This window comes from Panthera onca, chromosome A3 (assembly GCF_046562875.1).
Source record: "Panthera onca isolate mPanOnc1 chromosome A3, mPanOnc1 haplotype 2, whole genome shotgun sequence".
Classification (NCBI taxonomy): domain Eukaryota; kingdom Metazoa; phylum Chordata; class Mammalia; order Carnivora; family Felidae; genus Panthera; species Panthera onca.
In genome coordinates, this window is record NC_138341.1 from 22,807,279 (window position 1) to 22,831,206 (window position 23,928).

Genomic DNA, 23,928 nt, shown 5'->3' on the forward strand with positions numbered 1-23,928 from the left:
TTGCACTAAAGAAAGCTTGTTAGAAAAAGCTTGCTGCTATGGAAGAAAGAACATATTAAACCTTTTTTTTTTTTTTTTTTTTTTTTTTGGTTAGCTTTCCCACTTTCAATTGAGTAGTTTTTGTAGAATAAAATGATTAAGATTGAAGAGCCTCTGATGGTTGGTTTATTCCATCTTTTCTTCCCATCTCTCCTGTCCCTTCTCTTTCTTCTAGGCTTTTCTACCTTTGGCCTTGGGGTAGAATTGGTCTCTCTGGTGGGTGGGCAAGGCGGGGAAATGGCCCTCCTAGGACCTCTTTCTGCAAAACGGTGAGGTGGGCCTCTGGCCCCGGCTCACAGCTGCCCCCATTTCCTTTCTCCTGCTTCTCCTCTCGAACCTCCCCCAACTCCTCCCAATCCTGTTCCCCTTTCTCAGGGCCTGATTCTCAGCTAGCTGCCAACTACTGCCAAGGTGTGAGCCAATAAAAGTTCAAGGTGCTGTCCCTTCCTGGAGGTATTTTGTTTGAACAGGTTGGTCCTGGAAACCCACGAATCTTCAAAGAACCAATTAAACGTGTCGCGAACGTTGTCCAGGTGGTCGAATGAGATCACGTGTGGGAAAGGCCTCGGAAAACAACTGAGGGGTGCGCCTAAGTGGATGATCACATCTCCAGATTTTCTCCCTGAAAAGACACAGGTTGTTAGGTGTGAAACTGAGAAGTGTCAGCCCAGACCCCATTGCCCTGTAGACCAGGAAACCCCGGGGTAAATGGGCAACATCTGTTTGGGGCTGCTTATGCCTTGCAGCATAAGTGCTAGGGTGGCCAGGCTGTCATTAGTTAGTGCTTGTGGTTGGCAGCTGGCTGAGAATTAGCCCCTGAAATTACACCAGGCACTGCAAGTCTGCTTCCAACAAGCTCTGCATGCAGGCTCCCTTCTCCGGAGGACCCGAGAGCAGCGGACCGTGAGTCAGAAGGGCCTGCCCTCACTACTCAGTGGTTGTTGACTTCTGGGGAAAGCCATGTAACCTCTCTGAGCCTTAGTCTCCTCCTCTGTGGAGGGGGAGGGTCATGATAGTATACTCAGAGCACCCACACCACAAGGATTAGGGTAGCTCCCCCTTTCCGTTTTGAGAGGGCCCGCGGCATTAGGGGACGGGGCACTCCCAAGTCTCAGCGCGGGACCTCCCGGGGACCTCCTCTGCCCCAGCAGACACCACAGAAAAGAGGTGTCTTCCTGAACAGCGAATGTGTCCCTTGGCGGTGTAAGTGTCAGATGCTGGGAGTGTTCACACGGGCTTCCGTAGGCTCTGGGGACTAAGCCGCCCAGAGAGAAGCCTGTGCTCACGTGTCTACGCGCACCTCTCATGCCCAGGCACTTCCGTAACACCTTTCATCTTTCAATAACACTTGGAAATCTACTTCGTTTAAATTCCACCTCTTCGCCCACATGGCAATTAGAGAGGTCGATGATTGCCGGGCACTTAGGAGATGGAGTCGTAAGCAGTCCTGCCTCTTTGGGCGCCTCTAAATGCCTTAAAATCATCCGGACAGATCTTCAGTCTCTTGTTTGTTTTTTGTTTTTGTTTTTGTTTTGAGAAAAACCAAAAGGGGCTGCCACGGTTGGGTCCCTAGACCTACCTCTGTCAGGGAACTTTTCAGTCACTGCTAAGTCTAGGCTATCCTGGTCCAAACCCGTTGGAGTGGCCTGGGTTATGGCAAACTGTACTGATGACATCTCCAACAAAGTTGGAGTTTCAAGGGTTAGGTAGAGGAAGGATGTGTTGGCGAGAGATTCCTGGGACTCCCCTCTTTTGTTGGACCTAGAGTTCCCCAGGTGCACAGAACTTTGTCACCAGGCTTTCTTTGTTCATTGCACTGCCACTACGTGAGAGAGAAGGAATTTTTCCGGAGCCAGTATTTTCCAAGACGTTCGGCAGCATTTGTCTCTTGGGCTACTGAATGACACCCTGTATGTGAAGGCATGTGACAAGGTACGAAGTGCTAAAATCAGGAGGAGACATAAGTGGTTAAAATCCATAGACCCTGGTTATAAAGTTGACTAAGGCAATCTGATTATAGTTCAGCCACTGGGCTCTGGGCTCCAGTGCCATGCTTGAAATGGAAAGGTGTGATTTCCCTTTTGGGCCCCACGCATTTAAAGGACGGATGGGATATTTGTGCACGGGCAGCTCAGGCCTCGCTGGCCCAGGGCCCCAGCAAGGAGGAGGGCTGATAGCCTCCCCTCCGGGTCCGCCTCACTCCTGATGCGCGACGCTGTTCTTACATCCTGGCAGAAGGTTCCTCCTTGGACAAGACAATGAAAGGACTGTTTCCTGAGAAACCGTGAGCTGTTAGGACAAGTCCACCCACCCCTTTTACAGTCAGTCGTTGCCTTTGCAGAACCTGCCCCAAGTGGAGACAAACTGTTAGCCCACGACTCTGCCCCGTGGGCAGGCTCCTCCCCCTTCCTCTCCTCTGGGCGCTGGTGGACAGATGGCCCAGCAAAGTGTCCGGGGCTTGATCCACCGTCTGTGGGTTGTTGCCGCTGGAAAATTCCACTCGTTTAAAGGAAAAAAATAAAATCTGCTTTGGGCTCCACCTCTGGAGCTAGAAAACTCCTTAATCAAACTAAACACCTTAACAAGCCCCAGTGTCAGCCAAAGGAGAAACAGATGAAAATGCAAACCCTCAGCAGCGTTTGGCCTGGTTTGTAGTGGCATCTGTACCGGTGCTCTGCAGCGTGTCTCCGAGGACGCTTTGAGGACATGGCCCGGCTTGTACACGGCGGGACCCCATTCCTTATCCAGAGGTGAGGCACAGGGTGCTGCGGAGCCTTCCATCTGGGGCTGTTCTAGAATACAGCACTGCCTTCTCTTGTAGGACCTTCAGAAAAATATTCAGTATTATGTAAGTGATATGTGACTTTTGTATTAAAGTGGAGTCCACATAACCTAAAAGTAACCCTTTTATTAAACAAATTTTTTTAATAGTTTGTTCATTTTTCACAGAGCATGAGTGGGGGAGGGGCAGAGGGAGAGAGGGAGACATAGGATCGGAAACAGGCTCCAGGCTCTGAGCTGTCAGCACCGAGGCCGACGTGGGGCTTGAGCTCACAAACCCTGAGATCGTGACCAGAGCCGAAGTCGGATGCTTAACCGACAGAGCCACCCAAGCGCCCCTAAAAGTAACCCTTTTATTTTAAAAAAAAATTTTTTTTAACATTTATTTATTTTTGAGACAGAGAGAGACAGAGCACGAACGGGAGAGGGTCAGAGAGAGGGAGACACAGAATCTGAAACAGGCTCCAGGTTCTGAGCCATCAGCCCAGAGCCCAACACAGGGCTCGAACTCGCGGACCGTGAAATCATGACCTGAGCTGAAGTCGGCCGCTTAACTGACTGAGCCACCCAGGCGCCCCTAAAAGTAACCCTTTTAGAGTGAACAATTCAGTTGCATGTAGTACCTTCACCGTGTTGTGCAACACGGATTCCTGTCTAGTTCCAAAACATTTCATCAGCCCAAAAGGAAACCCTGACCCATCAAGCAATTGCTCCCTGTTCCCCCCCCCCACCCCCCCGTTCCTGGCAAGCACCAATCTGCTTTCTGTCTCCATGGATTTATAGCTAGGCAGTACTTTTCAGAATCCCAATGAGTCCGTTTTCTGAACTAAAAAAACCATCCTGAAACATCAGCACAGAAAATAAGCTCATATATATGGATAGCAATATAGTTTCTCCCTTATTTTAGTGTTTTGTAGATTTCAGGCACCTACACATTCATGGTCTCGTTCAGAAGCCCGAGAGACAAACGTTACTGAACGTGTTGGAAATTATCAGCTCTGGGAGAAATTCCTTTTCCCTTACGCAGTGGTGTGTCTGGTATACTGGTGAATACAGTCACTACCTTGATCCGCTGCACAAGGCATGCGTTTGTTTCCCAAGTAAAGATGGAATAAACCTGAAAAGACAGACTTTGTTCCCTGATGAAAACAGACATCCTTTTCACGTTGTAAACACGGGACACCTGCGTTTAAATTAATTTTCAAAATGAATGCGTAGGTGGAGACTGTCGCCACCATATTCCTACACATATGAGGGAGAAAATATCATCTGCATTTAAGGATATATTTGTGTCCCTACTAAGTGTGCGGCACCATGAAAGTCACTATCGGGGACAGAGTTGCATAGGACACTAGTTAGACGAGTGTTTTGTAGAAGATGGCTCTTGGCTTCACAGGCAGACGTTTTCATTGTTCATGTGTTATCGATTAACTACCAACTGGAAGCTTCCCTCAAGGTTCGAGTCTGGTGGGGGTGAAGTGTTGACGAAGGCAGGCATTCCAGGAGCTGACGTTCTGGGGTTCAGCCTGTGGCGGGTAGGGGTTTCAGAGAAGAATCCGCAGTGGGAGGGCCCTGGGCCAGAAGGAGGGCATGTCTGTACGAGAGGGAGCAGTTGGAGCAAAGACTCCTGGTGAGGGAGGAAAGTGGGGGGCAACTTCGGGGACTGGAAAGGAGTCCCCAGTATCTGGAGCATGGATTGACTTATGGGGTGATGGAAATTTAACCTGAGACCCCCCAGGGCCTTACTGACAGGCTCGGTTCTTTTTATCGGTCATCAGGCAGGCAATGTGCTCACGCTGGGGAGATAGAGGTGATAAGGGAGCACGTGCCTGTGCACACACGTGCACGCACACGCGCTCACACTCCTTGCCATCGTTAATGAGGGGAGGATCAAGTAATTATGGAGTGTCTTAGAGAAGACTTATAAGGTGTCGCAGGTGCAGGGACCACTGACACTTTCCCTAGTCTAGGAAAGCTTCCCAGAACTAGGGGCTTTCAAGCCAAGATCCCAAAAGTCAGCGGAAATGAGAGCTTTTATTTTGAAGTATGGGGAGCTGCAGAGTGGTTTTGAATGGGGAGTGACACAGTGACAGTCACACTCAGAAGTTGAATGCATTAGAATGCAGGACAGGGGTGGGCGGTGAAGGGGAGAAAGGAAGCCGAGACGGGGGGGGGGGGGGGGGGGGGGGGGGGGGGGGGGGGGGGGTCCCTGAGGAGGCCCTGCCCACAGCCCAGGAGACGGCCAGAGCTTGCAGTGAGGTCAGAGAGGCAAGAAGGTGCTCCTGGGGATCCAAGACCTCTGGTCGCAGGAATAAAAACCAGAGGAGCAAGAGGGCAAGCGGAGGAGCTGGGTGGGGAGGCGCGTTAATTCGAGGAGGGTCCGGGATTTGCAGGTGCACACGCTCTGCTGAGTGCGAAGCCGGGCCCGCAGCTCCCAGATTCGGGATTTCCTTCTGGAGAAAACCAGCCAGGCTTGCAGATTGGTGCCGCCACCAGTTCATGGCTCCAGCCTGGCCGGAGCCTCGACCCTTTGTGCTCCTGGCCAGTTCTCTCTCTTGTTTCCCAGAAGGGGTGCTCACGCTGCCTCCTGTCTCTCCCAAATCTTCTCCTACCACCGCACTTACCACGGATGACATCACGGCCACTTGGCAGAAGGCGTGTGGGCCATCCATAGGGGATCTCCTCGCCCTGCCATTGCTAAATCGACAGCCTGCCTGCCACCTTCCCTCCTCTGCCTGCTTTCACAGAGAAGCCCCAGGCTCCCTGTAGTGTCAGCTCCGGGTCTTACATGGTCCTTGTGCTTGGGGAACCTCGTGAGCCAGTGTCCTCCCCTTCCTATTCTGTCCTGGACCTTTACCTCTCCAAGGGGCCCTTCCTTTCCCATCAGCGTTCAGCGAGGTTAAGTCTCACCCATCTTAAAAGTGCCAAGAACCAGGGGCATCTGGGTGACTCAGTCGGTTAAGCGTCTGACTCTTGATTTCGGCTCAGGTCATGACCTCACGGTCGTGAGATCAAGCCTCATGTCCGGCTCTGCGCTGGGCACGGAGCCTGATTGAGATTCTCTCTCTCCTTTTCCCTCTGCTCTTCCCCAGCTTCTGCACACACACTCTCTCTTTCTCTCTCTCTCTAAAAAAAAAAAAAAAAAAAAAAAAATGCCAAGAACCTTCCTAGACTCCTCCTCCAGTTTTAGCTTCCTAGTCAAGGAGAGCCTCGGAGGAGTTCTCTCCACTCGCTGAGCCACTTCCTCCCCAACTCACCCCCTGCAGCTGGCTGCCACCCCCACGGCCCTGACACCACTACCCTGTGACCAAATCCCACACATCACAGCCTGCATCTCCTTGCCCACTGCACAGCGGCCAGCACCGCTAACTGCTCCTTGGACGTGCCATTTTCTTTGCTTCCCTCTTCCTGCCCATGACCCTCATCTCTGCCTCACCGCCCGTCTCAGTGCAGGGCACTGCCTCACCTCCTAACTATGTTTCAAATCTGAATGTTCTATCCAGCCCCACTGCCGCCATCCTGGTCCCCGCCCCATCACCCCTCCCCGGCGACAACTGCGGCCACCTCCCCTACCCCCACGCTGCTGCCCAGACTGCTTTTGTATGTTCAACACTCTGCTTCCTGCTGCTGCAGGTTCTGGGGCCCTACCCCCAGACGGATTATGCTAGCCTCCTGCTCAAAGCCCACCCTAGAGATAGATCAGTTAGGATTCCTTTCAGCTGCCTGTGACAGAAAATCCAAACGAACAGAACCTTAAACACACCGGGTTTTATTCTCTCCTATAAAAGTCTGGAGCTGGAGTTTAAGGGCTCGTCTCATGGTTCCATGAGGTTGTCAGGGGCCAGGGCCCTCCCGCCGTTCTTTCTTGTCCGATCCCCAAGTGTGACCCTAAATCCCATGACCCAATTTTCAGCAACCCCAGGCCATTACATTTGCTTTCCGAGAAGCAGGATAGAGGAATGGCCTCTTTTATTTTGACTCCTTCCCTGAAAAATCTTAGGACGCTTCTGTTTCTATTTTATTAGCTAGAACTTACAATCCTGAGGCCAGAGCTAGGTAGCTGCAAGGGAGTCTGAGATACAGTCTTAGTAATAAAACGAGGGGTTATGTTCGTAAGGAGAAAGGGGAGAATGGATACTGGAGTAAACAACTAGCTGTTTCTGCTGGAGTCGGCCCTTTGGCCACCCCAAAATTCATGTGCTCCCCTCTTCCCATGTACTGAATTCTCCTCCCCTCCCAGGGGAGACCATCCCAAAACCTCATGCGGATCCGAGCCCAGGATTATCAGGCGATGTGCAGTCCTCTCCGTGGGCTTCAAGTTTAGCTCGACGCGAAAACAATAAGCTCAAAGACACCACCCTACCAGGTGGAAGGGGGACGTGGTAATTGCAGCGAAGACCTCCATTCAGAAAAGGGAAGCATGGGATCACATCAGGCCCTGGTTTGTAGCAAGCACCCAGTGCTAATAGGCTGGAGGAGTAAAGACCTCCCTCCTGAGCAGTGGAGTTAAATTCTTGGTTAGCCCCCTCCGGCAGCCCCTTTTCTGTTCATTGGGAAGAATTCTTTTCATTCACTGTCTGTCTCTGGGCTTTTCCTTCCGGGAGGTTCTTCCTGGTCTATCACCCCTCAAGCTATGCTTGAAATGGGCATTGGGAGCTTCAGGGTGTTCGTAGTCTACTTCCTGCTGTTCTGGGGCCCAAGCATTTTACTAGGAAATAGCTGTTAAATGACAGGACTTTGTCAATGCTTGTTGTTCAATGCATTTTTTTTTTTTTTAATCTTAGGCTTTCAAACTATCCTTCTGGTTAGTTTCTCATGCAAAAGCCACAGCTAAAGCTCTAGTGTTGCCATCATTTTAACACCATATGGGAACCAGAGTGGCTTGAGAAGGTGACATTTACCCAACATGGGGCTCGAACTCACAACTCCAAGAGAGAAGGCTAAATTCAAACCTTCTCTGTGCCTAACCACACTGAAGTGTACTTTGGTGTGACGACCTCTAGAGAGATATGTACAGAAATTGCCTCTCAGGGCCTGAGAAACCACCACCCCCTCCCCCATCAAACACACCTCCACTTGGGACTTGCAAGATGGATGATTAGGACACACACCTGACTTCCTTCCACACCTCCTTCCTCTCTTGCCTCCTCCCCAATATTTTCCAAACCTAAGAGCGGGGCTTTCTCCTCGGTTTTCTTCCTGAAGTAAAGCTCTACCAGCAGGCGTACTTCTTGATATCTTTTAAAGAGGAAGTTACAGACATCTAGAATACCCCATTTCCTAACAATGATGGACTTTCAAGACTACTGTCTGGCTGAAAAAAAAATTCTGTCGTGGATGTCAGAAGCTAAACATTACTTATCTTCCCAGTGTTTTTTGTCTTCGATAATCCTAACTTCACTTCCAAAGCAAGCAGATAATTGCAGTGACCAGGAAGAAGGTCACATGCACAGAAACACAAAAGAGAAATGCCAGTTATTCCATTTTTCAAAATAGGATCCTGCTTGCATCATTCAAGACTTCCTATTTGACTTAGGGTAAGTCCAAAATGTGTAAGACTGTTCTTTGGGGTCTGAGCCTCACATATCCCCTAGCCTCAGCTGATCAAACTCCCAGCCTCACACCATGCACGGCAAACACACTAGACCTTTCTCAGTCCTCTTAGCACATTTTGCTCAGGACCTTCCTAATAGCTTCCGGGTGGTCTGGAAAGCTCTTTGCCTCTCTCTTGAATTGACCAAATCTTGTCCATTTCTCAGGTTTCGATTTAAAGGTCACTGTCTTCAAGAGGATTTCCCTGACCCATGGCATCCCTCAGAACACCTTGTGCCCTTATGACTTTTGAATTAGTTATTTTATATGATGTATCAAGTACCTCTGTTTCCCATGGAAACATCAGCTGGAGGAGGGCGAGAATGATGTCTGTCTGTCCTGGCACATCATCAGATCATCCTAAACTCTAATCTGGATTAGAAAGATGAGTTCCTAAGGGTGCCTGGGTGGCTCTGTCGGTTAAGTGTCTGACTGGATTTTGGCTCAGGTCACCATCTCGCGGTTTGTGAGTTCGAGCCCCACATGGGGCTCTGCGCTATCCACGCGGAGCCTGCTTGGGATTCTCTCTCCCTTTCTCTCTTCCTCTCCCTCTCTGTCAAAAAAGATAAACTTAAAAAAAAAAAGAAAGATGAGTTTCTAAAATGCAAGTGTGCTTAAAATTCTTCCTCTTCACACTCAGGTTAAAGTCAAGCTACTCCATGTAGCCTCCAAGGCCCTGCATGCTCTGGCCCCATCTCCCACCTGCCTCCCCTTCAGTGTCCATCTAGACACTATGTCTTTCAGTGTATTAAAGCAGCTGAACCTTTGCCTCCAAGGTTTCAGATATGAAATGATGAAATGATATGCTTTGCAGATTTGTATTCATCCTTCAGCTCTTAGCTGAGAGCTCTATTGATTGGTTGACTGGCTTGTTCATTCATCCTGGTTCTATGTGCCAGGAACTCTCTTAAGTCCTAAGGAAACGGATGAATCAGACAGATGTGGGTCCCCGTCCCCCTGGTCTCTTCCCTGACCACCCAAGCCCTGAGGCTCGGTGATGTGTCTCTTCTACGGCTCCCCTGCCTCTCTGAAAAATCCACAGTATTGCCTGATCACACGTCGTAATGACGGTTTCCCTGTCTCCCCTGCTAGCTCATGAGCTATTCGTTGAATGAATTTATGAACAAAGTCCTTTGCTCACGATAGTTCAAAGAAATAGGAAATGCCATAGAGTGGATTCGCTGGACCACAAATACCGTGAGCAGGAGGCACAGGGCACCATGGACAAGGGGGTGGGGCCAGAGGCAAAGGCAGCAAGAGAGGTCTCTCCTCCTCCTCCTTCCTCAGGAAGTTACAGAAAGTGTGGTCTGAGAAATGTGTGTGGAACCGGACACAGATTCTGTTTATTCTATAACCAGAATAGGTAAACCCAAAGAGGCTGAATGGTTGGCGGTTGCCAGGGGCGAGGGAGAAAGAGGAAAGGGGAGTGATAGCTTCGTGGGGTTTTCTTTGGGGATAATGCAAATGTTTCAAAAGTAGGTACAGGTAGTGGTTACACAACATCGTGAATGTACTGAATGCCACTGAACTGTACGCTTTTAAGATGATTAATGCTGTTCTGTGAATTTCACCTCAGGAAGGAAGGAAGGAAGGAAGGACAGGCAGACGTGTAGCTGGAGTGAGAGGTGGGTGTGTGGGGGCAGTTTCTCTTCCTCTGCCAGTCCCTGATGGGGGCACGGTGACGCCTAGGACTCTGGGGCTGGCTGAGTCGGCTCTGAAAGGAGGAAGGGCTTCCCAGAGCCACCTCGTTCTCCTCCAGGTCCAGGTAAGCTTGGGACACCTGGACACTGGCCCCTGTACGCACCTGAGCACTGTGCAAGAGCATCACAAGCCTCTCAGCTGCAGGGACCAGATGGCGGCCTTTCCCGGATGGGGCGGAAAAGGAATGCTTGGGGACACATCCACACCAAGAATCAGTTCTCAAAAGCAATGGCGAGTAAGTGTGAATGTGTTTGTGAGGGCCTGTCTAGCGGATGGACAATGCCGCCAGAGGAAACCGCCCATAATATGGAACCAGAAGGATTGTTTGTTGGTCCCTGCTCTGCCAACTAATGGCTATGTAGTCATAAGTAAGGCACTTTTTAGTTCTGAGTAAAAAAAATTAGAGCCACGCGATTACTGGTGGAGAGGCAAAATGGTACGGCCACTTTGGAAGACAATTTGACAGTTTCTCACAAAACTAAACCTGCTCTTTATAAACCTGCAATGGTGTTCCTAGGTATTCATCCAAAAGAGTTGAAAACCCTGCACGCAGATGTTTATAGCGGCTTTATTCATAAATACCAACCAAGACGTCCTTCAGTGGATGGATGGGTAAATGAACCGTGGTCCATCTGGACACTGGAATATTGTTCAGCACTAAAGAAATGAGCTGCCAAGCCATGAAAAGATATGGAAGAACCTTACATGCCTATTACTCTATGGAAAGAAGCCAAACCACAAAGGCTACAGCACTGTACGATTCCAACTACGTGACATTCTGGAAGAGGAAAAACTACAGAGACAATAAAAAGATCAGTTGCCAAGGGTTAGAGGGGAGGGAGGGCTGAATGGGCAGAGCACAGAGGATTTCTAGGCGGTAAAACTACTCTGTATGATACCACAATGATGGAGAGAGGGCGTTATGCGTTTGCTCGAGCCCACAGAATGTACGACACCTGGAGTGAGCGCTAATGTAAATGATGGGCTTTGGGTGATAATGACGGGTCGTTGGTGGGCCCACGTGACTGAATGCAGGTTCGTGGACCGTCAGCTGTACGGCTCCGGTGGGGATGTGGACAGTGAGGGGCCGTGGGCTTATATGGGAAATCTTTGCATACTCCTCTCAATGTTGCTGTCATCCTAACACTGCTCTAAAAAAATAGTTTATTTAAAGAAAAAGGGACTGGAGGGGTGCCTAGGTGGCTCAATTGGTTAAGCGTCCGACTTCGGCTCAGGTCATGATCTCACGGTTTGTGGGTTTGAGCCCCGTGTCAGGCTCTGAGCAGACAGCTCAGAGCCTGGACCCTGCTTCGGATTCTGTGTCTTCCTCTCTCTCTCTCTCTTGGCCCTTCCCTGCTCATACTGTGTCTCTCTCTCTCTCAAAAATAAATAAACATTTAAAAAAATAATTTAAAAAAATAAAAAAGGGATTTGAAAAAAAAAAAAGCTCTCACTGTCGAGGGCTCGCTCTTCAGGAGCAGGGCTCTGAGCGTTGTGCATCCACGTGGCATTTAGTCCTTATAACCATCAGATGGCTGACGTGTCCAAGGTCAACCAGCTGGTCATTGAAGAGCCACAAGTGACTCTGGAGCACCTGCTCTTGGCCACCTCTCTGCCCCAGCTGAGTGTGCAAATGATGATGATGCCCTCCCCTGCCTGGGTGGTTATGAGCAGTAAATGGGCCTGGGTGGAAAGGTCCTTTGGAGAGGCTTCCAGAGAAGCTATTATTTGATGGAGTGGAAGAGGAGGAAGCTGCTGTGTAAAGGGTACGCGTGGAAGGCTCTTGGAAAGAGGAGCTCAGTTTAAACTCAAGGCAGTCACCGTTCTCAGGCCTGTGAGAACCAAGCATGTGGATTGTGGGGGTGCCAGGCTCTGGCCTCTTACCCTGGCGCTCCGGGGTCCTGGGGGCAGGCCGGGGCCATCCCCACCCATCCCCTGCACTCCTGGCCGGGAGCCCAGTCCTCATGGCCTCTCCGGCCTGGCAGTGAGGCGGAGCGTAACGAAACCCTGGTGGCTTCCCCTGATTTTTCCCGCTGAGGATGGAGTGCAGAGCAGACCCGGAGGGGTCTAGAGCCGCGTTAGCGGCCATTCAAGGCTATCAGTTGCGCCAGGTCACTCGTTAGCTGCATGGCCTTGGACAAATGGAAAATGGAATTTCCAAAATGAGGATTCAAATACCGACCACGCAGGGTTGTTGTAGGATTACATGAGATAATGTGCGTAAGGTGACTCAGATGCAGTAAGCCTTGCATAATGATTAATGCTATCATTAGGCAGCCGTCCTTCCTTATTACAACATGAGGGACAGGGACCCAGACGAGGGACGGGGACCCAGAGATTAGAAGCAAGTCATTCAAGGCCTCGCAGCCAGTGCGCGGCAGGCCTGGGCTTCCTCTGCAATCATCTCCACCCCTGCCTTGGTCAAGCCTTTTCTGAGAATCCCTCACACAGGGGTGAATTGACAGGGGTGCATTTCACACCTGAATGATGCCCCCTCGCTCGCTCGCTTGGGCAATGGGATTACAAGGCTGCAGGCTGCTACTGCTTCCCAGCTCTGCCACTGATTTGCAAACCGGGATGATTTGGTTGCGCTCCTCCGGACTGAGGCTCTACCCGGCTTCCTGGGAGACGGGCCTCCTGTGGGAGACAGCTGGGCTCCAAGGGATCAGCACATCTCTCTCTCTCTCTCTCTCTCTCTCTCTTTCCCCCTCCTTGAGCGAGTTTAGCATTCCAGAGCCCCCGGCCTGCAGCCGGAATCAGTATCCAGATACCTCCCACTCCCAGCTCTCCCGAATGGACCCGGACTCATCAGCATTTCTCTGACTTGGTGACAGCCCCGCCTCTGAAAAGTGCAGCCTGGGATACAGATCTTCTGTCCAGTTAAAGTGACTTAAAAGTAATTCTTTTTGGAAATCTTCACAGCCATTCCAGAGATCATGACGGACACCTCGGCCCCGTGAAACAGAGCTGAGGAGTTCTGGCTCCCATAAAGCTGTCTCTGACACCCCAAAGCCAGGCATTGACTGACCAACAGTCTTTGCCCCCCGGGGCAAACCTTCCTGCTGGTGTCTCCGCCCCTCTGGAACCCCCGCTTCCTCCTTGTCCTCCTCCCATCCGAGAGGCCATGGCTACTGTCATTCCCCACTCCCCAGAGCCAGCTCTCCTTTGCTGTCCCTGTGCCCTGCTCCCAGAGCCACCCCAGGAGCAGGGGTGAGGTTAGAGACATGGTAGCATGGAGACCCTGAAGGGGCCCTCTGCCTGCCAAGCCCAGCTGGGGCATCCATGGAGAGTCCACACGAATGACCCCCAGCACTTAAGCAGCGGGCCTCCAATGCTCTGGCTGTTCCAAACACTTACCAGATGGTAATCTATGAGGCAGATACTATCATTACTCCCTTTTAGAGATGGGGAGATCGAGACCCAGAGAGGCGAAGTAACTTGTCCAATGCCACACAGCTTGAAACTGGCAGATTTGAGATTTGAGCCCATCATCTGGGCCAGTGTGCCACTGGAACACCGGAGACGGCCACCCCCTTACTTAATTCCACTCACCCGTCACCTCTTCCCTCGGCCACTGACAGGTGCCTTCTGTCACGTCTGCAGCCACATCCTCGGGACACGGCTGTGTTCTCGCCGCAAGAAAGGACAAGTGCCTGGGGCGGAGGGCCCCAGGTTGAAGCCCCTCTGCCTGCTTTCCCTGCCCCGCGGGCCCAGTCTCCTCCCCACCTGGGAACCCTTCAGGGATGCTATGATCTGAACGTTTGTGTCCCCCCGCCAAATTCATGTGTTGAAAGCTAACCCCCAAGGTGATGGCATTAGGAACTGGGGCCTTTCGGAGGTGATTAGGTCATACGCGGGCTTAGCGCCTTTATAAAAATGGCCCCAGAGAGATCCCTCGCCCCACTTCTAGCATGTGAAGACACAGCAAGAAATCAGCAGTCTGCAACCCAGAGGACCCTCAGCCGGCCATACTGCCACCCTGACCTTGGACTTCCAGCCTCCAGCCTCCAGAAATGTGACAAATAAATTCTCGGGTTTATAAGCCACTGACCTGGTCTGTGTCATTTTTTTATAGTGGCCCCAAAGGACTAAGAGAAGTGGCGTAGTGTGGCCACCTCGCTGCCAGGACGACCTGAGGCAGCAGGTCTGGGGGCAGGTCTGGAAGCACTCTCAGCTTGGAGGGGCCGCCTGAGACCGTGGCCTGCAAACCTGCACCTGCTTCCGGGCTGAGGATGTGAATGGGACACCCAGAAGTGGGGGGCGGGAGGGGGTGAGGGAAGGAATTGCCTCCAGCGCCAGCCCTACCTGTCTCCTTCTTCACTCCTCCTTGTCTGCATCAGCTGCTCTAGGAGCAGACCCTGCCCAGCCCCCTGCCACCTTCTCCTTGCCTTTTCTCCTCCAGCCCGGACCCTCTCTTCCATCAACACACACAGCCTTGGTTCACTTCCATCCAATGAGGAAATGCCCACAACACTGCTCGGCACAGGGCCCGGCAGGTAGGGGCTCAATAGGTGCGAGCTTCCTTTCCTTTTGCCCGTCAGCTCCCCTGGGCCTGGCTGCGGCCATGCAGCCGGGTCATTCGCCTTTAGGCCTGCTGTCATGGGTGACGCTCTTCTCTTCTCCCTCCTCTCCACCTAGGAAACTTTTTCTCCTCCTTCAGAACTCAACAGAGGTGTCGCTTCAGGCAGTGAGGGGCCCCCACCCCGGCTGCCACAGTGCTCTGCTCACACTTCTCAGAAAACTTTCCTAGAGGTTCTGATGCTGTGGGTTTGTTTGGTGTCTCTAGACCCAGCTCCAAAGGGTGAGTACACATCTCTTCCTTTTGTCTTTGACTTACTTAAAATTCCTAAAAATTGCACAAGTAATTCATGAGTGTGTGCATACTGTAAAAAAAAAAAGGCACAATGCACAAAAATATAAGCCCCAATCCCTCCCCAGAAAATACCACAGTTAATAGCTTTGTGAGTATAAATCTGTATAAATTGATTTAGTATCTTCTTACATAAATGAGATTAACCTACGTACATTGTTCTATGGCTTGCTTTTGTCATTTAATAATAGATTGTATGGCGGCTCCTGGGCGGCTTAGTCCGTTGAGCGTCTGACTTCGGTTCAGGTCGTGATATCCCAGTTCGTGAGTTCAAGCCTGGCATCAGGCTCGCTGCTGTCAGCACAGAGCCAGCTTTGTATCTTCTGTCCCCCTCTCTCTGCTCCTCCCCCTCTAGTGCTCTCTCAAAAAAAAAAAATTTTTTTTAAATAATAGATTGTATGTGTGGTAGGCAGAATAATGCCCCTTCTCCCAAAAATGTACATGTTCTAATCCCCCAAATCTGTGAATATGTGACCTTGTATGGTAAAAGGGACTTTGCAGAAAAGTCCTGAGAAAAAAAAAGGTTATTTATGCTGCATCATCTGGACGGTCTCAATGTAAGCATAAGGATCTTTGTAAGAGGGAGGTAGGAGGGGCAGAAAAAGACAGATTTGAAGATGCTACTCTGTTGGCTTTAAAATGGAGAAGCAGTGGGGGTGCTGGGTGCTCAGGTGGTTAAGCGTCCGACTCTTGGTTTTGGCTCAGGTCGTGATGTCACAGTTCATGAGTTTGAGCTACGCATTGGGCTCTGAGCTGACAGTGTGGAGCCTGCTTGGGATTCTCTCTCTCCCTCTCTCTCTCTACCCCTCCCGTGCTCATTCTCTCTCTCTCTCAAAATAAATAAATAAACTTAAAAAAAAATAAAATAAAATGAAGGAAAAGGACACAGACAAGGAAGGCGGGTATCTTCTAAAAGCTGGAGAAGGCAAGGAAATGGATTCTCTGGAGCCCTCAGAAGGGAATACAGCTCAGCAGACCCCATGTTTTTAGCCCGGTGGGATTTTTGACCTACGGAACTGTAAGATAATAAATGTGTGTTATCTTAAGCCAATAAGTTTGTGGTAACTTGTTATAGCAGCAACAGAAAACTAATGTGTGCTTGAGGTGGTGTATTAGATTGCCAGGGATTCCATAGCAAAATGGCACAGACTGGATGGCTTAAACCAACAGAAATTTATTTTCTCATAGCCCCAGAGGCTAGGAGTCCAAGATCAGGTGCCCACAAAGTTAGTTTCTCCAGATGCCTCTCTCCTTCTCATGCAGATGGCCATCTTCTTGTTACCTCTTCACGTGTTCCTTTCTCTGTGTGCCCATCTTTTTGTCTCTTCCTTCTATAAGGATACCAGCCAGATTGGATTAGAGTCCCACCCTAATGGCCTCCTTTTAACTTAATCACTCCATTAAAGGCCTTATTTCCAAGTAAATTCCAATTCCGAGGGATTGGGAACTAGGCTTCGGCAGTATGAATTTGCAAGAGACACAATTCCACCCATAATGTTTGGACAATCTCATTCACTTTCCAAGGTCACCCAGTGAATTAGAACCATGATTATCATAATTTTATAGGTAAGGAAACAGGCACAGAAAGGTTAAGTTACTCACCCAAATTTACACAGCAAGTAAGTGGCAAGGCCAGTCTGGGAATTGACTGTTTATATACTTCACCCATTTTTCTATGAGGTGATTTTTCTTTTTGGTTTGCAGGTGCACAGGTGTTCAGTAAGCATTGATTGATTGAAGGAATGAGTGGGAGCAGTTCCCAGGACTCCTAGAAGAACATGGGCCAGGCTGGGCCAAGCTTGGGTTTCCCTTCCTACCTCTCCAGGTTAGCAATACTTACCTCCAGGAGAAAACCAAAAGACAAGCAGGAGGTGGGTGTCCACAGAGGATGGTGGGAGTGGGAAGGTACCACCCTCTATTCATCAACTGAACACAATCCCGGGAGACTTTCTGGAGGAGGGCGATGGTCTGGTGTCTCCTAACCCTCGGGGAACCATGGCAGACCATTTTGTAGCTTGGGGTATCCCATGGACAGTCCTGGGGTGCTAGTGCCGAATCTCTCTACCTCCAAGTCCACATTCCAGGTTCCAGGTACTCAGGTGTCTCAAGAGAGCTCTTCCTCAATATGAAAAATCTAGGCCAGCTGCAAAGAAGAGATGGTAGATGTCTCTGCCAGCTGTCTCCTGGACATTGGCAGGTGGCCAACACTCACAACCCAGGCAGGGCTTGCCTTGACCTGGCCTGACAATTCATTCTGGTCACTGTGGCAAAGGGGATAGCTACCCAGGAGGCTTAGGCAGGTCTGTGGCTAGCTGCCCAAATCAATGGGAATGCCCCAGTTACCTCTCAGGGAGGGCAAATAATGATGGCCTCAACACACTCAGCCCTCAGATCAGAGCTCCAGAAGAACTTCCCATGTCAGACCTTGCAATGGTTCGGGGGCTACTATACTCACCCACAGCCCTGCTTCTTGACCCCTTCTCTCTACTCCATCCTAGTCTGACATGGATTAGATAGTAGAGACACTCAGCAAAAACTCTGTCTTGATCCAATATGGCGCCCAGAGTGGGGAATCTGGGGTCCAAATAGAAGCTGGATAATTCCCATTTCTTCATAGGCTCTTGGTGTGAAGAAGTGTCAATATCATGGAGTCCATTCTTCCTACTTGGTATTCTAAGGGTTGAGTGTCCTATATAACATTTCCAGAGCAGAGTGGTTACTCAGTCTTTGCGTGAACTCCTCCAGTGATACGGACCTTACCACCTTACAAAGCAGCTAGTTTCATCCCCCGGCAGTTCTCATTGCTGGAGAGTTCATCCTTACATGATCCTTCCTTACACCGTGTTGCATCTGTTTCCTGCTCTCTCCGTCTATGGTCCCCACAGAAGATGACCATTCCCTGTTCTTCATGGCTTTTCGAGATTTGAAGGTAGCTACTGGGTCACTTCCCCTAAGAAAGAACATCATGGGGATTAGCAGGAGGAAAATCCAGTCCTTTCAGACCTCAGGGAGGGTTTGCCCTGCTATAGAGAAACTGCTTTTCTATCCTTCTCTATGGGCCTGCGCACGGGCCCAGGGCAACAATATGGTGAGTCTCTAGGCTCTTTGGACTACAGACACATAGCAAGCACATAGCCTTGCTAGCTGGGAGAACCTCAGCCTACTGTCTTCGTCCCAGGGGAGTGTTTCTGGGTCCCGGGAGCCTGGCGATAAGGATATGGAGTCCTAGAGAGAGAGCTCTGTACTCGGAATTTGACCACGAGGCCCCCAGTTTTGGTTCCACCCCTTCCTGGTTGGGATCCTATAAGCAGGTTGCTTAAATTCTGAGCTTTAGGTTTGCTGTTTGTAAAATGGGAAAATATCTCATTGTGTTGCTATGAGGATCAAATGACATCATATATAGGAAGATGCTTTGTCAACCAAAACATACTCTACAAATGATTAGCCAATTCAAGTGGTTAGTAAAAGGGCTTGCAGAGCTTAGAGCTTCTTTGGTCTGGGCTTCCTAGCGGATGAGTGTCTAGAGCACAGCTGGTTTTAAGAAGGCTTCTGACTCCTCAAACCCCATGGCTGGTCTGTGGCACCTGGAGGGGCTCTCTACTGAGGGTTCATGGCCCCCATCCTGTATGACTCCTGCAGGGCCTCTGTGCCCACATCTCCAGGGAGGACTCTGGCCCAAGTACCTTAGCCCAGGCTTTGGAGACCCGGAAAGAGTGAGTAAGTGTCACAAAGTCAAGGTTTGGGGTCGGGACTAGGCAGGAGGTGCAAGGCAGGGTCTCTGGGCTTGTAACTGGCTCTTCATTCTTCTCAGAGGCCCCAGGGCTGCCTTCCCAGAGCTGTGTCTGCCCAGCCTCTGCCATCACTCCCTGCCTAGCCTTTAATTTAGACAGAGTTTAATTCTAACCCCCCAAACTTGAATGGGTTTTATTGAGACCAGCAGTGGAGGGACTGAGAGTCAGGGAACAGAGCCTAATGACAGTGGAGGAATTACAAAGCGAGAGGGTCTCATTTAATCCAACCCCCTCATTGGGCAGATGAGGCCCCAGGAGGGGAAGGCTGCCCCAGGCGGGTGGTGGCCAGGTCGGGTTTTCTGTGTTTCTGCATGGGGTCTCCTTTGTCCCAAGCCAGGGCTCTTTCCTGAAAGCTTCCTTGGCTCTGTGCAGACTCTGTGCCTCCAGCCTGTGGCCCGTGACTCCATCTGGGCTCCCTGACAGGCCTGAGTCCATGACTGAGCAAAGATGGATGCCGCCCTCACCCTCCCGGTGTCATGGGAGCAGAAAGGCCAGGAGCCTCCACAAATAGCAGCATGTTGCCACCTGCCTAACCCCAATCCGGTTTATCCTGAGTTAGCAGAAGCCCGTGAGGTGTACTTCCCAGGCGGGGCTGGGCTGGGCAGCCCGTCCTTCCTCATGCCACACGGGGCCCCGAGGGTGGCAGTGCTGCAAATGGGGGGGGCGGGGGGGGGGGATCTTGGAGGAAGGGGAGCCAGGTCTGGATTATCTAGGGGGTGCAAGCTGAGGTGGGGCTGGGGGGCAGGCTGTTTCAGGGGGCACGTCCCTACCCACAGGGGGCAGCATCTACCCCAGGGGGCAGGAACATGGGCCAGTGGGGGCATTTGCCCAGCTGTAGTCACATACTGGGCAGGCTAGGCTATGCCGGGGTCCTCCTCTCTCTGGCTGCCCATCCTCTCTGCTTGGGCTCCCAGCTATAAAGCAGGAACAAGTCCCATCCCTTACCTGCCTGGGGGGACATTGAGCAGGAGTGAGATAATGTCTGCAGGCTCAGCCCTCCACGGAGGGAGGCAGCCTCTAAACACAGGTCTACTTTTACTGCCTAGAGCTCTGCCTGGCTCCCTCTGGGGGCCCCTGCTGCTCCCTGACCCCCAAGGAGACGGGAGCCTGGCCAGTGTGTAGGCCCCATGGACCCATCCTAGACATAGTGGAGGGAGCCCCCGAGCTCCAGCACCCATTTCTTAGAGCCGTGGGCCTGGATTAACTCCCCACAGCCCATTGTTCAGGGTTCAAGGAGCCACCGCCCCCTCCTGGCATTCTGGTTCGACCAGGAGTCTGGGCGGCTGGGCGTGGCTGGGGCCTAATGAGCAGGGTGTGCCCCGAGGACTTGTTAGGAGCTGGGTGACAGCTGTAGGCAGGTCCCCACCCACGGTCGGTGGGCGGGCCGGCTTGCACAACCATCACCTGCGCGAGGCACCACATGGCATCTTTGCCAAGGGTTTATTTTTAAAAAACAAACGCTCGTCTTTGGTAGTAGGGCTGGGAAATATTTCTAAATACTTAAAAGACATCTCGCTAACACTTTTTTTTTTTTTTTTTAATTTTTTTTTCAACGTTTTTTATTTATTTTTGGGACAGAGAGAGACAGAGCATGAACGGGGGAGGGGCAGAGAGAGAAGGAGACACAGAATCGGAAACAGGCTCCAGGCTCCAGGCTCCGAGCCATCAGCCCAGAGCCTGACGCGGGGCTCGAACTCACAGACCGCGAGATCGTGACCTGGCTGAAGTCGGACGCCCAACCGACTGCGCCACCCAGGCGCCCCTCGCTAACACTTTTTAACACCCAAATCTACTGTTCAGGAAAGCGATACAAGTTCATAGGGTTTCCAGCCCATTACAGAGACGCTAGAATGCCCAAGCCATAACTGGGTTCTTGTCTCCTCCATCTAAGCCCTTGCCCAGGACTTTCAAAAGTAAGAAGCTTCTGCAGTCACTGGGAAATCATGGGCAGGGGCTTCACACCTTGGCCATCCCCCATGTCTGTGTCAGGATGAGTTCCCTGCTCTCTGGCTCTGTGTGGGCAGACACAACTGCTGCTGGGCCACCTTGTCCTTTCGAGGGCTGAGCATCGTTGGCAGGAGACAGGGCTTCCTGCGCCTGCCTGGTTTCCATAAGCAGCACCGACACCTAAGATCTCCAGCAGACCATGGAGTTCTGGACGAAATCAGTCCTCCAAGGAACGACCAGCCAGATGCAAGGGGCTGTCCATTTGCTACTGAGAGTCTTTAGGGGACACTGCACTGTTGTTGAGATGCCGGTCTCCCGTGCCTTTCAGCACAGGTTGGTTTTGTGGGTATGTGGGAGTGGGTCCGTCGAGGACCATTGCTGAAATACCTGCGTGTGCACCTGGAGTCTTGCCTTCCGGGTTCTGCCTGTCGCTGGGAGGCCTCCAGTTTAGAAATGGGGTTGGGGGATCAGAGGCCTCCAGGGGAAGGCTACGGAGAAGACAAGGGCAGGCAGGCCTGAGGAGCTGTGGTGCTAAGAACGTGCTCTGGGACCTCCGGTGGATGCTGCTGGGTCCAGCAACACAGGGTGAGCATCTGGGGACACCAGACTTGTGGGAGGTGTGCGGCAGGGCCCAGAATCAAGGTTGTTCCTCTGGACTCTCTTTCCCATATCACAAGCGCCCAGCTTTGCAGTTCGCTGTGGCAGGCTCTGAGGTATTGAGATCAAACCTCCTTTGGGGGAGCTCTTGTCAGCCCAACTTCTGATCTAGCTTCAGCCCAGTTCTCTCTTCCGAGTCCCAGACCCGGTAGAGCTGCCCACCTGACTTCTCTTGCCTCGTCTTCTCAGGGCCGTGGGTGGGCACCATCGCCCCTAAGGAAAATGCCCATGGAATAAAACGCATACCTCTTCCCTGTCTGCGCCCCACGCCCCAGTCCCTGTACTCCAGACACAAAGGTCCCCTGGGCTTCTAGGACAGTCTATGCTCATTCTGCCAGATATCTCTGCCATTCATGGTAGTTGCTGTTCTTACCTCTATTTTTCCAATTTATTTCAGAAAGATTAAAATCCCACCTTCCCTCTTCTGGGGAGTACTCTTCATCTAGGCCATTAGAAGCTGTCTCAGTGGAGGAAGTTTCCATTTCCAGCAGGGGAAGGGGATTGTTGGAAAGACTCAGAGGCTGATTCTTAGGGCAGGTGACAGCCATAATTGGAGGCGTCGAGAATAGAAAATCTAGAAGTATCTTCAGTCTTACAAGTAAGACAGTTCTATATTGTGATGAAAGCAAAGAGGTGATGGGGGAAGAGGCTATGCCTAATTTAGTAGGAGAACTTGGGCAAGTCCACTCTCCATTCTGAGCCTCAATTTCCCCATCTGCAAAGTGAGAATGATGAATCCCACCTCTCAGGGTATTGTGAGGACCAAATGAGGTATAACCCTTGCAAAAACTTTAACACAGACCTGGCATGCGGGGGATGCTTAATAAATGCCAGCTCTCTTTCCCTTCTCACAAGGCAGCCATCCATGCCAACCACCCCGAAAGCATGTACTTCCCCCCGGGCACTCAGGACCGGTGAGAAGGTAGGGGGCCCCATCAGCAGGATGATGGGGATGGTAAAAACTGGGGCCATCATGCTTGCCTCCTAATGAGCCTGAGTTAATGAACAGCATGATTCACGATTCGCTGCTTCTCCAGGGTGCCCTTTCTGTGTGCCTTCCTCCCATCTGGGCCCCACAGCTGCTGCCACCCCCATTCCACTGACAACATCACTCCTCAGCCATGCAGCGGGCCTGGACATTAGCCACATGTGGGGGGTCGACTCTCGTTCGGCCCTGCCCCAGCCTGGCTCCCAGACAGGCAGAGCCAGAGGGGAGTCCTAGCCAGTGCTGAGGACCTCAGCACAAAAAGCCCTGTGCTCGTGTCTGCCATACATATATGTATACTTTTTTAACAGATGACAGACTTGGCCAAGGCCACGTAGGGTGTTACCTGTGGAGTCCAGGCTCATCACGCCCCCTCACCTTCTTCCTTCCTTGGGCCCCGCCACAGACGACACACAGCCGAGGCAAGGCCTGCTCCTCTTGGCACACGCAAACCTCTAGGATACTGACTGGGCTTGTGGGGCCAGCTTCTCAGGAAATGGGTTCATAGGAGAGGTCTCCTGAACCTTCCAGCTAATTCTCTCTCTGTCCCCTGGGGAGTCAAGGTGGGCAGAGACTGAAATTTAAACGGTCCATGATGTTCTTCAGCCCCAGAGCCAGGCAGCCCTACAGAGAGGACTTCACGTCCACGGGGGCACCCGCTCACTTCTCCACTGTCCCCAGCACACTGCCCATGTCTGCCACCATGACACTGGGCTGATGGAGAAGATGCATGCTGAGTGCAGAGGCATAGCAATGACGGAAGTAGAGAGCAAGGTCACGACCTCTGGAATATTCAAGACCCCCTCCCCCAACCGCACTTTCTCCTGAATGCCTGCCAAGTGAGCATGATGTTGGGCATTGCGGCCAGACTTGCAGAGTGACCTCGTCCTCTGCCAGGGACAGAGGGGAGGATGGGCAGGACCCTCCCCATCCGGGAGGATGGCAAGCATGTCACATGATAAGCATGGACCACAGGGCTTCAGGGCTCAGGGTCCCCACCAGCCAGCCCCACCACTGAGCAGGCCTGCAGGGCCCAGAAGGCAGGATGTGGGAGGAGCCCAGTCACCTTGACCAACCCTCCCTGACTGTGTGATGTGGGGTCTGGGCCCAGGGAGTGGGGTGGGAATGAGGGAGACCCAATGTGAAGACACAAGAAATGAGGCTCTTTAGGGTAGGATTCATCAGAGAGTTGTTCTGGAACTTCTCTTCCCTAGTAGTACAAGCAATATCAGCATTTAAGACCTTCCCTTCAAAACCCATCGTGGTGCAATCTGGAAAGCCAGGGCACTGTTGGGGGACACTCACTGCCAACAGTCAGATAGCAGGTGCCCCGAGAGCAGGATCATGGCAATACTTGCCTGTTTTATTTTATTTCCTATTGTACTGTTTTGTGATCCAATATAACCTGTGATTTACCTTGGCCCTTCTGTTTCAAGAGGCCACATAAATATTATATTAAGAAGTTAAGGGGCTCCTGGGTGGCTCAGTCGGTTAAGTGTCCGACTTTGGCTCAAGTCATGATCTCACGGTTTGTGGGTTCTAGCTCCGCGTCGGGCTCTCTGTGT

At 51.5% G+C, this 23,928-nt stretch overlaps 1 long non-coding RNA gene across 1 annotated transcript; it reads left to right on the forward strand.

Moving 5' to 3' along the window:
- Positions 1 to 4,996: 4,996 nt before the first annotated feature.
- On the forward strand, positions 4,997 to 20,295 carry LOC145715353 (uncharacterized). The gene is made up of 3 exons (XR_014137396.1): positions 4,997 to 14,609; positions 14,752 to 14,914; positions 16,688 to 20,295. It is a non-coding gene; the product is annotated as an uncharacterized LOC145715353 (long non-coding RNA).
- The last annotated feature ends 3,633 nt before the right edge of the window (positions 20,296 to 23,928 follow it).